The sequence below is a fragment of the Eptesicus fuscus genome, chromosome 17 (genome assembly GCF_027574615.1).
Source record: "Eptesicus fuscus isolate TK198812 chromosome 17, DD_ASM_mEF_20220401, whole genome shotgun sequence".
In the NCBI taxonomy this organism is placed as follows: Eukaryota; Metazoa; Chordata; class Mammalia; order Chiroptera; family Vespertilionidae; genus Eptesicus; species Eptesicus fuscus.
The window spans coordinates 57,013,397-57,020,419 of record NC_072489.1 but is presented as its reverse complement, the minus strand read 5'-3'; the positions used below and the strand labels follow the sequence as shown (position 1 = coordinate 57,020,419).

General features: G+C 57.7%; 1 long non-coding RNA gene across 1 annotated transcript; it reads right to left on the bottom strand.

The window, feature by feature from the left end:
* Window positions 1–386: 386 nt before the first annotated feature.
* Window positions 387–6,282, bottom strand: LOC129152047 (uncharacterized). Its single transcript, XR_008558775.1, has 3 exons — window positions 6,155–6,282; window positions 3,415–3,636; window positions 387–1,140 (listed from the first exon to the last, which is right to left on the bottom strand). It is a non-coding gene; the product is annotated as an uncharacterized LOC129152047 (long non-coding RNA).
* Window positions 6,283–7,023: the final 741 nt, after the last annotated feature.

Genomic DNA, 7,023 nt, shown 5'->3' with positions numbered 1-7,023 from the left:
CATTTTCCCGGGAAAGGAATTACACGGCACCCCCGGCTGAGGTCAGTGCTTCACGTGGCTGTTTTCTGGATCATGCTGCAGAGCGTGACACCGATTTACTGCTCGCCGCCTTCCCCATGCCAAGCAGCATTTCAAAGAAGGTTAAAAGTGTTCTTCAACGTGAGTCTTGGAGGAGGAAGTACCACATTTTGGGTTAAAATAGACTTGTTTGTGTTTGACCAGAATAGCAAGCCTAGTGGCCAGGCTTGAAACCATCTGGAGAGAAACGGAAATCATCTGCCCGTCGTGTGTTTGGTTCCATCCCGTGGTTGGTGTTCAGACCATTGCACTGGCCTCTATTTTTCATGCTCCAGGGACAAAAAGAAACTCCAAGTTGTGCCCGACAACTGGACGCTGCCATTTTTTATTCTCAAGTGATATTCATTTAAAACAGCCAGGGTTCAGGGTACCCTGAAGGGGGAGACCCAACACAGCTCGGGGTTGCTGTTTGACTAGCACATGCCTGCACGTCTCTTTCGAACTTGCCTCCAAGCCTCTGTGTGCACCCAGCCCAGTCCTGCTGTGAGTGACGTCTCTTTCGTGCCCTGAGCTCCTGGGGAGTTTAGGACGTCAGATTCGAGGGGTGCCCTCTGCTAACTGCCCTGGAATCAGCTCCTGCTCTCCTGTGGCTGACCCTCCCAGCCCCTTGCTTCTGCTGGGCCGATAGCCCTCCAGGGCCCTTCGTCCCCATGACACAGCCCAGCACCTGAGAGCGGAGCTCAGCGCCTAATGACAGCATGTCACAGTGTACTGTCCACGAACCCTGGGCCGCAGATGCCAGTTATCCCTGGGACACAGACCACCGCCCATAATCCCATCGCCCCTTTCCCTCCCTAACACCCCATTTCAGAGGTGAGAAGGCTGCAGCTCAGCAAGGTCTCCGGGGACTTAACCGGGAGCACATGGTGAGTTGGTTTCAGACTAGAAATGGATGCTCCAAAACTTGAACCCTAAATCCCGTATCATCCTTTACAGGCGGAAAAGCCAATCCCCGGTTTCTTCAGGGCGATGATCCGCGTGCGCCTGACGCCTGGCTGTTTCCGGAGACCTGGCGATGACTCGGGTGTCTGCGAGCAGCAGCACGACTCTCAGCATTTCACACTTAGAGTGAAAAATACGAGGGTGTAATTTTTGCTAATGGGTTATTATCGTCCACTTACATATCTGTTTCTAATTATTTTATTCACAAAAAAACACTGCTCCAACTAAATGGCATGAGATTCCTTTCTGTGGCGGCGATTTGCTGAGCAATCTGGGCGGCGGATCTAATTAGTGTCACAACTGTGCTGTTGAGGCCGGGGAGGGGGGAGCTCCCCCATGGTGCTCATTGAGCCGTCCCTGGTCCCACTGTGTCTGCAGGGGGAGGGACAGGAGCTGTGTCTGCAGGGGGAGGGACAGGAGCTGTGTCTGCAGGGGGAGGGACAGGAGCAGTGTCTGCAGGGGGAGGGACAGGAGCTGTGTCTGCAGGGGGAGGGACAGGAGCAGTGTCTGCAGGGGGAGGGACAGGAGCTGTGTCTACAGGGTGGGGGAGGGACAGGAGCTGTGTCTGCAGGGGGAGGGAGGGACAGGAGCTGTGTCTGCAGGGGGAGGGACAGGAGCTGTGTCTGCAGGGGGAGGGACAGGAGCAGTGTCTGCAGGGGGGGGGACAGCAGCTGTGTCTGCAGGGGGAGGGACAGGAGCTGTGTCTGCAGGGGGAGGGACAGGAGCTGTGTCTACAGGGGGAGGGACAGGAGCTGTGTCTGCAGGGGGAGGGACAGGAGCTGTGTCTGCAGGGGGAAGGACAGGTGGGGAACTGCCCAGAAGCCCTCTCTCTGGGGGCGTGTCATGGCCATGAGGAGGAGGAAAGACTACTTGAACCTGCAAAAGAAACATTGCAAACTTTCTCACTCCTCATTTGTTCTCCTAAAAATCCATTCCTGTTTCCTAAAGAAATCTATTTATTCTTCCCATAAAATTATGCTTTTTTCCCCCATCCCTTTACCCTACTGCGTTAGGCATATGAGCTTCAAATTGTAATTGTCTCACCCTAGCCTGTTTGGCTCAGTGGATAGCGCATCGATCTGCAGACTGAAGGGTCCCAGGTTAGATTCTGGTCAAGGGCACCTGCCCAGGTTTCGGGCTCAATCCCCAGTGGGGAGCGTGCAGGAGGCAGCCCATCAATGATTCTCTCTCATCATGGATGTTTCTATGTCTCTCTCCCTCTCCTCGGGCTCAATCCCCAGTGGGGAGCGTGCAGGAGGCAGCCCATCAATGATTCTCTCTCATCATGGATGTTTCTATGTCTCTCTCCCTCTCCCTTCCTCTCTGAAATTAATAAAAATATAATTTAAAAAATTGTATCCATCTCTTGGAGTTCCTCATCACGGAGTACTCCCACATAGCATGCACACACTTTCTCTCCTGTTAATTTACTCTGTGTGTGTAGTTGTTTTTTTTAAAAATCAGTTTAATTCACAGGCCTCAGGTGCAGAACTTTAGAGGGTAGAAAGCTTTTTTCCTCTCCAACACAGGCTTCTCTCTCTGCCCCAGGGCCTGAGCTTGGCCCAACACTTGAACATGGGAATGTGGACTGACCTCTTCCCAACAGCTGTTCCCAAGAACACCCCTGATCAGCTGTCCCCTCACAGCACCCGCTCCTCCCCTACACCCAGTTCTTTCGAGCCTTGCTCACTCCTCCCTTAAAGAAAATGCCCGTCGCCCTGAACTTCGAGGCTTCTGCAGACCTCCCGGTGTGGGGGTCTCCCCACCTGTGGGAACGATGCTTTAGAACAAAGTCCCTCCTCCCCTGGGGCTGGACTTGTTGCGCCTCGGCAGCGACGAGAGGCACCGGGCACAGGCTGGCCTGGCAGCCACACGGGACCGGAGTGGCCCTGCGGAAACCCCGCCTCCTGCACCTCGTCTGGACGTGGCTGTGGTCACTGCAAGCAGCTCGCTGCGGCAGGTGAATTGAATTGTGCTTCAAAGAACAGGGAAGCCTCAAAACAACCCCGAATTTAGTAAAACAAGGTGAGCATAATGTTCAATTACGTCCTGCCATATCACGCTGCAGAAATCGGGCCCGTTCTGACTCAAATCTACAAGAGGTCCACGTTCATGCTTCATTAATGTGACAGCACCAGCCGCCGCCAACCGCGGGAAGGCAGGAGGCGCGCTGCCTGCTGACCGCCGGGACCAGACAGGGCCTGCGTGTGCCCCTCCGCGCCCCACACGCGGGCAAGGCCCCTCTCAGCCACTCTGATCTCCACCGACGCCCGCCCGGCACACTCTGGCTCCCTCAGGGAAGGCCGGTTCGGGTTTTCTATTTCTTCTCACTTTATGCTCAGGAACCCTCTCTGGGTTTGAACAGAGAGAGGGGGGAGGGGTTTGTGAACATACCTTCCTGATTTACATCTTCAGGTTGAAGAGGCCCTGTCATCCCAGCCTCGCACAGAATCAGGAAAACGATGGACAGCGGCAGCCACGAGGATGGGCCCTGTTTCTGGCCTCCGGGCCGTAGCCGGGCACCCCGCGGCCTCCCCGGTGTGGCCGGCAGCACAAACCCCTGCTCAGGTCTCCCCGGCCGCCCACACACAGAGCTGGGGCGGAGCTTTTGATTTTCTGTGGGGTTGGAGGAAACAGAAGCTGTAGACAGGCGCACGAGGCAGGCTGTAAATCTCCCGGGCACAAACCTTCACTCACCGACCCAGGACGACCCGAGGGTACCGCCGGCCCCATCGCTGCCCTCGGGAAACATGGCAGAAGGACCGCTGGGCACCCCAGGCCTGGCCTCACGCCCATCAGTCCTCGGCAGCAGTCCCGTGTGCCCTCCGCGGCCCCTGACGTATAGGCAGGGTGGCTTTGAAGACAGATCCAATTAACCAAAGCGATAGAATCTGACCTTTGTGAGATTGTTGTTCTGGCCTTGATTTGCTTGGGGGAATAAATATTTCCTCCTCATTTAAACGTTAAATAGGAAATAAATAACATCTGATGTATTGGGAGTTTCAAAATAAAAACGTTTTAACATATGGGCCGTGTCAAGCTCTCCGTTGACAAACAGTGTTTGTATACGCATCACAGGCGGACACGGACGCACAGTCCCTCCACACGAGCAGATCGGTCCCTTCATCACCTCCTGTGTCGTGGCCTAGATAGGACTCTCTGGAGCTGATTTGCATATTTGCTAATGAAGCCGATAGCCCCACTGGCTGTCTGAGGGATTTCTCACTGGCCGGCTCCAAGGCAGGGTCACCGTCAAGACCCCTCCTAGCCGAGCTGCTCGCTGGACAGCCCCGCACAGGCTACTGACTCAGTCAGAGGGAGCATCGCTCTCCGCCCAGGTGGGCTGTGACGAGGCTGCCTGCTGCCTGTGGGGGTCAGGTGTTCATTGTTTTTCAAACACATGGTTCTCCCTCCAAACCATGAAATCGTTGGGCAAACCCTCCCCTATGGAGGAAGGCAGGGAGGTGGATGTCTGGGTACCTGTGTCCTCCGTAGCCAGGCCTGGCAGGGCTGCCTGACCCAGCCTCTCACCTGGCAGCAGGTCCTTTCCCTCATTCTCCCGGGGCGGGGTCTCCTCTGGCCCCGCCGAGTGGGGCTGGCCCTGCCGGGAGCACTTGGGAGAAACTCGGTCACAGAAACGCCTGTAAGGCCACGACTGCGGAACCTTCCAGGTCACGGAGAAAGCACAGCATCCCCGGAAGACGCAGGGGTTAGGAGAGGTCACCCTGTTGGCATAGACTAGGGGTGCTCTCGGGGAAAGGTCCCTGCTGAGTGGAGCAGGGTCGGCTCATGTCTGTTCTCAGAACCTTCCCCCAGCACAGCAGGCCCAGCGGAGCCCCTGGGCAGCGCCAAGCCCAGCCGGGCTCAGCCAGGCCCGCCCCTCTCTGGCTGGTGCCCCTGGCCTGGGTGGGTGGGATGAGTTGATGTAGCGAGCAGATGGTTCATGCGCCTGTCTCCTTGGTGCCCAGCGGGGATGCTCCCAGCGGCCCCCCTTAGGACGTCGGGCAGAATCAGAGGAGGGAATGTGCGGGAGAGAAATGCCCCGTGCTCCGGTGATGTGAGAACCAGAGTCTGCTTTACGGCCCTTTCCCGCCACGTGGCTGGCTCTGCTCCAGGACCACTGGCACCCTCCCATCCTCCTTTAAGCGCCTACGGAATGGCCCCATGATCTTCCTGGAAGAGCCTCAACAATTCCCTCTACTCCTGCCCCTGGCCATGCCTGTTCCTTTCAGAATTCAGGCCCCCCCCCCCCGCCCCCCAGGGACAAGCAAAGCCACAGCCCACAGCCGGGGCAGGGGGACGTCAGGACGCCTGCTGCTGTGCGTTCCCCACAGGGCTGGTTCCCAGACAGTGGTACCCAGTCAACTCCTCTGATGAGGCGTCTCGCAGTGCGGCCGGCTCACTCTGGGCGAGCGGACGGTGCTGGCCTCGTCCTCGGCCCCACTGTCTGTCACAGCCCTGGGCAGCCGTCCGCCGAGGGCAGAGGGCCTGCCAGGCATGCCCAGCTCCCGCTGTCAGGGGGCAAGACCGGCCCCCCAGCTTTCTCTCCTCTCCGTCGCCAGGCGGCGGCCGCACGCAGCGCCAGGCCCTCACACAAATTAAAACTCTCCTCGGCCAGCGGCTCTGGGTCTCAAGTGTTCAAAGTGGATTTTCCCAGCAGGAAGGAGAGACATAAATAGCCCGATGCGTTTATGCTCCACAGGGGACTCAAGCTTCGATTTGCTTGGAATTGGCACATTTCAGACTCCCACCTCCTGTGGCATGAGAAGCCCCACAGCACGGACGGGGCCGGCCGGCCAGCGGGGGCGTGGGGGGACGGGGGTGTCTGTGCAGGTGCATCCTGGGGGTGGGGTCCCAGTCTTCTCATATCCGCTGCCAACCCCCAAACTGTCTATCAGGCATGCAGCCCAGACCTGGGCTTCTGAGATCTCTGTGAACCCCGGCACCCAGGGAGGGGTGTCACTTGTAAGCCCACAGCAGGGTCTCCACACAACTGGGGTCACCTTTACAGAAAGAGGGTGTCTGCAGCCCCCAGCCGGTCTGGTGTCCTCTCATTGCTCAGGAGAAGAACGTGGATGTCTGTGAGATGCGATCACCCTCTTTGGGGGTCCCTGCGGCCCTTCCCAGCGCTCACCTCTGCCCACATTTGCAGTGAGGGTGGTGAGCCAGTTCTCCCGGCTGCTGTACCGCAAACGGGGGGAGTTAAAGCAACAGAAACCAGAAATGTATTATCTCACGGTTCTGGAGGCCGGAAGTCCAAGATCTCGGTGTTGTCGGATTCGTTCCTTCTCAGGCTCTGAGGGACAATGTTCCCTGCCTCCCTCCCAGCCTCTGGCGGTTTCCCACAATCCTCGGTGTCCCTTGGGACACCTCCCTCCAATTCCACCTCTGCCATCACGGGTCTCTTCCCTGTGGGTCTGGGGCACCTGTCATCCTATGCGGCCTGCCATTGTGACCTCATCGTGGCTTGATGACATCTGCAGAGACCCTATATGTCCCGCCCGACCGAGATCTCCCACCCTCAGATGCTCGTGGGTTTTAGCAGGACGGCCAGTGGCATTCCAGCGACAGTCCCTGACCCAAGAAGGCCCCTCTCTGCCTGGGGGGCCAGACCGCTGCCCCAAAGCCTGCCTCTGGGAGGAAGTGGGTAGAGAAGGGGACACCTGCCACTCAGCAGGGGCCATCGTCAGAGTGACTGCACGTCGAAAGTGGGGAGGGAGGGTGACCGGCTGTGGCTCCGTGGGGACAAGCGCGTGTCCCCTGCTTCAAAGGGCTCCTGGTCCCTCGGCTTTGCTCCGTCCCCAGGAAACTCGGGGTCCGTCTCAATCCCTAAAACCCAACCGGCCAATGTGACAAGGAGTTCTCACCCAACTTCAAAGCCGCCTTCTGTCTGCGGCTGAAGAGGGAATCTTTTCTTATTCACGGTTAGGGGACTGAAGGAAATGGAAGTAAAGCAAAAGCCTGGGGTTCCTGAGAAAGCAAAAAGCTGAATTGGAAATAGAG